We start from the raw sequence: 7,385 nt of genomic DNA on the forward strand, positions 1-7,385 counted from the left end.
CTCCCTGAGAGCTTCCCACTCCCCCACAAGCATATTGACCATCCGACCATCCGTGGCAAAGCTGGTGTATCGCTTACAATGGATGAATCCACACGGAGGCATCATCATCACCCACTCAGAGCCCAACGTTGTCCATTCTCTGGGGTTTTGTTTTCCTTTTTATAACGATTTTATTTATTTATTGGACAGAGAGAGAGAGAGAGAGAGACAGACAGACAGATCATAAGTAGGCAGAGAGAGAGGGGAAAGCAGGCTCCCCGCCAAGCAGAGAGCCCAATTCAGGGCTCGATCCCAGGACCCGGAGATCATGACCAGAGCCGAAGGCAGAGACTTGACTCACTGAGCCACCCAGGCACCCTTCCTTCTGTGGGTTTCGACAAAAGTATCTTACCACCACAGTAGCTCTCTGAATAGTTCCACCGCCTTAAAAATCCTCTGTGCTCTGCCTAGTCACCCTACCCACCCACCCACGCCCTCTCCCCATCCACCCACCCACACACACCCTCCACCCTCACCAAAATCCCTGGCAGCCAATGGATCTTTGTTGTCCCTTTTGCCTGCCTGCCTGCCTACCTGCCTGCCTGCCAGCCTTCCTTCTTACCTTCCTTATCATTATTTTGAATATCATTCATTTATTATGAAAGACAGACATGGAAATTACTCACACGAGGCAAGATTTCACCACTTCAGTGGACTGAGTAGTTTCACAGGATGCCATTTCAATCATGATTTTTTTTCAGTCTATATTTTCTCAGAATGTCACCGTCTCTAAGTAAGAAAATACTCCATGTCATGTAGAACTACTCCGATGCCTCCATATTCTGGGAGAAGACAGTTACCGCCAACTTTCAGGCCAAGTGGCTGAATCTCTCCACCCTTTCCTCCAGAGCCTGACCAGTAGCTATTCCTGTTGCTTGCAGTACTTTTCCTTGAGATTTTTTGGGAAGCATCCTGCCTCCTTTGGTTACAATTTGGGCTGCACTCCTTTGAAGCAAAACCTGGTCAAAGAGGGGGAGAAACCCTCTGCACACACCTGTCCGTCCATGACGCTGTCTGCTACAGTTCATACTCTGCTCTCCAGCCTACTGATCTCGTGAACTTCTCCATAGCTTGGCCTCCTTCAGCATGTCACATGGAGTTGGAAGCATGAGGCGGGTTCACCTCTTCTGACTGGCTTCTCTCAGTCAGCAAAACATGCAGAAGTTTCCCCGCCTGGCTCCCCATAGCTCCCCATAGCTCGCTCATCTCTTTCCAAAGCCCCGAGAGCCATTTCTTTCGTGGCCTGGATGTATCCCAGTCTCTGTATCCATTCTCCTCCTGAGGGACTTCTTGATTGCCTCCAGATTCAAGCCGTTACTAGTGAAGGGGCCATGAACGTCTGCATGTAGGTTTCTGTGCAGACGTCCTTCTTCAACTCATTTGGGTCATCGATACGTACCAAGGAGCAGGATTGCTGTGTCATACAGTGAGAGTATGTTTAGCTTGGAGAGGCCATCACCCATATTTCTGGCCTTTGGGTCGGGGGGCGCACGGGAGCCGAGCGGAGGGCTGTGCACGGAAGGAATGAGGTCATGAAGGAGGGAGAATTCAAAGATGCTGGAAAGGAAGACCTCAGGGTTGGTGTCAGACCCTAAGGATGACATTGACATGAGACAGAGTAACAGGAAAAGGAGCCTACAAATTTGTTTCCTAAAAGTGTCCCATGAAAAAGCCCTCCCGAGGAAAGCCAGACCCTGAGAAGGAGCAAATCCTAGTTGCTGGTATATTGGGTTGAACAAGAAGAGGCGATTGTGGAAGAGTAACTACACTGTATGGGGAGGCTACAAGAACACATGGATTTGAAAGAAACAAACAAACAAAGAAACAAACAAATAAACAAACAAGATCAGTTTGTCCAAAATTCTCATGTTCATTCTCAACTTCCTGTCCTTGAAGATAAGAATGTCCCTCACAGGGTATCTGGGTGGCTTAGTCCCTTAAGGGTAAGCAGCTGCCTTTGGCTCAGGTCCTGATCCCACGTTCCTGGGATTGAGTCCCACATCAGGCTCCTTGCTCAGCGGGGAGCCTGCTTCTCCCTTTCCCTCTGCCTGCCCCTCCCCCTGCTTTGCACGCCCAGAATATATGTGTGTGCATGCGTGTTTGTACTCATATACATATATGTGCGTATATACACATATACATATATACATGTGTGTGTGTGTGTGTGTGTCCCCTCACTTCTCTCTCTCTCTCTCCCTCTCTCTCTCTCACTCAAAGAAAAAAAAAAGAAGAAAAAAGAAAAAGGATGTCACTCACTCCCCCTTCTGTGATAGGGGAGACATCTCCCAGGGGAATGGGCAGATGATGCTTCAGGGGAGAAAGGGGGGAGAGTTATCTCTCCCTCCTTGCACCTGCAGTTGGGGGGGGGTGTGTGCTTGCTGCTGCTGCAGGTACATTTCAGAAGTGTCTATAGTTCAAAACAGTATTCTGGTTTCATTAACATATAAACCTTATCTCAGGATTGGGTTTTGACAGAACGGAGGGAGGGAAGGTGGCCCACATTTTTCATCAACATGGTGGAGAAGGAGAAGATGGGTGCGGGCCTGTGCATATTCTTCTCCATGGTGGGGTGAGCAGAGGATTCACATTCAGCTCTTGCCACAAGGGATATAATCTCTCCAAAAACAATCAGAGAAAATATCAGGTGAAGAGTAAGGGCAAGTAACGGTCAGAGGAACATAGACAAAATTGGCTCTAGATGCTGGAGTTTCCCAAGCAATGATCTCCGCAGAGTCACGCAAATGTCAAAGATTTCCAGAGACCATGCTTAGGTATGGAAGTCATTCCAAAGGTAGGGTGCTATCATCCGGTGAGTGTTGTCTGCTATCCCTGGCTCCCAGGAGCATGTATCTTGCAGATACAGTACGAGGCTCATCCCTGGATGGAATTGTGCCAGAGAAAGGGAGACAGTAGCATGTCCTTGAGCCTAAGGTGTGTTGAAGAGAGTGACTCTCTAAAGCACATTGGGCTGAAGAAGACCAGCTGGATTTCTGTGGGTTGGTTTTATATATTGGTGACAAGGGGATGGGTATGGGTGGGTGTAGTTTGTTTACTTTTGGAAAGAGGTGAAAGCCCTCTTGGAGTGGAAGTATTTGCACCAGGTGTCTGGCAGGATGGGAGGGTGTGGCTCGGTCCCTTTACAGAGAAGTCAGGAGAATCAGGCCTTTTAATAACTAGGCAAAGAGAAGAGTTGAGCTTTGGCAGTCGCAACACCTGGCACCTCTGCAGAAAAAAATAGAAGGTTCCCAGAATGAATTGAGCTGCAGGAGTCAGCGTGAACGGACCTCACCACCCTCAGCCCCCAGCCCCCAGGCCCCCCACCCCCCACCCCCAACCCGGAGGCAGGCAGTAGCTACAGTCCAGAGCTACAGATCTGGGTCTGCCTCCCCCTACCAGGGCTCCCCCTGCCCTCTTCTCAGCGAGGGACATATATGTGAGCATGATCCCAGAAAAAATCCCCTCATCCTTGGAACTCTTGCCAACAGTTGGACCACTTTGCCTGAGAGACCAACTCATCTGTACCCGACCGTGACTTTTTTCCTAGGGACCTGGGGCCTAGTTCACTACTTAGGAAGAACAGCACCACCACCACACTGGCCACCCCCCACCCCCGCCATCCCCACCCCCAGCCTACTGTTCCCAATTCGACCTGAAGATGGCAGGGCCGGGGGTGGGGGGGTGGGGGATGGGAGGACCTCTGAAAGGAGGTTCAGGGTGACCCATTCTAATGGGCCTCATTCAATCAAATCGTTTCATTCAAATGCAGAAAGCTTTCTGTTAAAGTCAGAGTCTTGGGCTTCTCTCCATTGAATGGCATTCTTCAAACCCCCCAACCCTTAGGCTGTGGCTCACAAACTTTGGGAGGGAGGAGGCAAGGGGGAAGGAAAGAGACAGAGCTTGTCTCAAGAGCTGACCTCATCTGGGGGCAAAAAGAGTCCTTTCCTTTTCCTAACCCAGGAAATGCCGGTAAACCCTGTGGGAATCATGGATGTGGAGGATGGCATCTGACCTGAAAGCCTTCCAAGGGTGGGGGGTGCAGGTAGGAGGGTGTGGCATGGTGTGGCTGGGTCAGTTGGAGAGGGACAGGAAACACATGATGGTGGTGTCTTGGGATTGAGAGGCCAAACACAGGCATGGACTGATGATAGTGGTGTCTTAGGGGTCATAAGGCAAACACAGGCATGGAGTGATAAGGGATAAGAGCTAAGAGCGGCCTGACAGGGGACAGTTCTCACTCATCCACCAAGTTACAGGGCCAAGCAAGCCCACTCCTCTAAAGCGACATGAACAGTTGATTGATTATCCATCGACCAGTCTTCCCTCTCCCACCTGCTTCCCAAGGGAAACCCTCTGTCTCATTTCCACATAGCCACTGACTGTTTCACATGCCACTTTCTGTCCACTAAAAGAAGAAAGGAAGATGGGGAACCATAAACCAGCTCCACAGATAGCACCTCTGCACAGAGGCGTGAGTGTGGGTCACATTGGGCAAATGGTCACTCTGAGCCTTGATCCCTGGGTTGTTTAAAAAAAAAATGCACTGGAGGGAGCACCTGGCTGGCTCAGTCAGAAGAGCACATGACTGTTGATCTCAGTCAGGATCATGAGTTCAAGCCCTGCATTGGGTCCACAGATAATGGAAAATGAATGAACGAATGGAATTTTTTAAAACATAAAAGTATGTAATGTTGTTCTCCCCCCCCCAAAAAAAAAGAATGGAGGGGCTCCGCAATCTATGAAGCTTCTGCCTTCAGCTCAGGTCATGATCTCAGGGTACTGAGACTGAGCCCTGCCCCTCTGAGGCTCCCTGCTCAGTGGGGATTCTTCTCCCTCTCCCTCTGTCCCTCCCCCCACTCCTGTGTTCATGCGTGTCCGCTCGCTCGCTCTCTCTCTCTCTCTCTCTCTCTTTCTCTCTCTCTCTGAAATAACTAACTAACTTACTAAATAACAATCAAACTTCAAAAGAAAAAGGGCAGGGACATTAACAATTATTCACGGGGAAAGATGGAGCCTGCACAGTGGGGAAACATCCTATGTACCATGTATCCCCATGCTTATTTTGGGGTGGAGACTTGACCTGAGAAGGAGGAAAATTGAGTCCCTTATGTCAAGAGGTTACCTTAGGAGAAGGAGAAGGGGCTGTGGGCATGTTGTGATAGCTGGTCTAACCGGAATGGGATCTCAGGCTCTTTCTCTCAGGTAAGGAGTATCAGGGCCGTGCCTGTTGATAGGCTGCAGACCCATCCGTCAACCTTCAGTCCAGACTTCTGCAGAGATGCCTGGTATTTGGTAGCAAGGTGTGAAACGAGACGGTAGCTCAATAGGGGGAACCAATTTTCTGAAAAGCAGGCTTTGAGCTTTCAGCTAGCATCAGCCCATTTACCTTATGAGGCATGGTTTCAATCCATCCCTCCCGCTACCCCTGCCAAGTTATGCTGTGGCTATTCTTTTATTTCCTCAGGGGAGGTAGGTTTATGGTAAAGAAGTTTCTGTACATCTTAGCTGTAACATGCCTATGTGCCGGGCTCAACAGAGGCTTTCCTCTGTAGGTTAAAGGGAATAGAAACAACAGGGAGTCAGACATGCTATGTTTTCCCCTGTTATAATTTCCCATGGTCAATCCTTCATTCCATTTCTATGGAACAGGGGCAGAGGTCTGCCTTCTGTAAATGCTTCAAGCTGAATGAGGGTGCAGTGGAGGCTTTGGAATGGAAGGATCTGAGACAGGGCATCCTCTACTCAGAGGAAGAGTATCCTGCATGGCGCCTGAGCCCCCGCCACATTCTAAGGTCTCCCTGGACACCAGCCATCATTGTGACCCATCAGAATGAGGCTCCCTGTCACCTCAGTCCCTGGGCACTTAGCTTCAGAGACACCAGATCAAAATGGCCTTCTTCCTGGGCTGAAAGGCTAAGAGGAGCTGTGCTTTCCAGGCATCCATGCAGTGACTTCTGCTACTTAAGCTCCTTGAGTTTGCATGTCCCCAAATGAGTACCCTGATGTATCTGGTCTACTAACTTTTTGCCTAGTCTTCGAGGAAGAATTATTTTTCCTGCTTTAGTCTTAGCCCATCCCCTTCATAGTCCAATTTAACCTATTTCTGTGAATACTTTAAATCTTCTTCTGAATAATTCAGTTTTCTGGTAGGCCTGGAGTCGGGAGTGTAACTATTTCTTGTACTGTTTCTCGGGCTGCTAGCTTTGTGGCTTGATTTGCTAATTGCTTTCCTTTTGAAATCAGATCAGTCCCCTTTTCTGTCCTGGGCAATGCATAACGGCCACAACTTTTGGGGCACAAATAGCCTGGAGGAGAGCCAATATTTCTCCTCTGTTTTTAATTCCTTTTCCTTCTGCTGTTAATAGACCCCCTTCTTTATAAATAGTCCCATGTATATGGAAAGTAACAAAGGCATACCTGCTGCCCCTATAGATGTTGGCGGTTTTACCTTTGGCCATCTGCAGTGCCTTAGTGAGTGCAATCAGTTCCACTTTTTGTGCCAAAGTTCCATGTGGCAGGGCTGCTGTAAAGAGTTTCTGCTCAGGATAAACCACCGCAACCCCCACATACCTCTTTTGATTGACCATGTAGCTATTCCCATCTGTGAACAGAGTCATCTCGGCATCTCGGGAGGGGAATGTCTCTGAGTTCCGATATTATTCCTGCAACTTAGGTTAGGACATTCACGCAGTTGTGTGAATGGTCAGCCAGCTCCTCTGGCAGCAGCGTGGCTGGATTTAGCACTTCCAGGGGTCGTGAGGTCACTCTTGGTACATTGAGGAGGAGGGCCTGATACTCCGTCACTCAGGTATTTGTCATCCATCGGTCTGGTCTAGTCCAGAGAAGGCCCTCGATAGCGTGGGTGGTGGTCAAGATGAGATTTTGACCCAAATTCAATTTACTTGCATCCTTGACCAAGAGGGCCGTGGCAGCAATTATGCAGAGGCAAGAGGGAACCCAGCCACTACTGGATCTAGTTTCTTGCTAAGATAGGCTACTGGCCTTTGCCAAGGCCCCAGATTCTGAATCAAAACTCCTTTGGCCATGCCTGCATTTTCATCCACATTCAAGTGAAAGGGCTTGGTAACATCTGGGATGGCCAATGCACTCAGTACAGCTGTTTGTAATTCCCGAAATGCTCCTTCTGCCTCAGCTGTCCACTCTATCATAGTGAGTGCCCCCCTTTTGCCATTTCGAAGAGAGGTTGGGCAATCTCCACAAACTGCGGTATCCACAGCACAGAGAAGCCCACCGTCCAAGAAACTCCCTGACTTGTCAGGACGTGGTTGGGTGGGGGTATCAGGTGATCACCTGTTTCCTGGACTCAGTGAACACACTTCCTTGTGGAG

This window comes from Meles meles, chromosome 16, assembly GCF_922984935.1.
Source record: "Meles meles chromosome 16, mMelMel3.1 paternal haplotype, whole genome shotgun sequence".
Lineage (NCBI taxonomy): Eukaryota > Metazoa > Chordata > Mammalia > Carnivora > Mustelidae > Meles > Meles meles.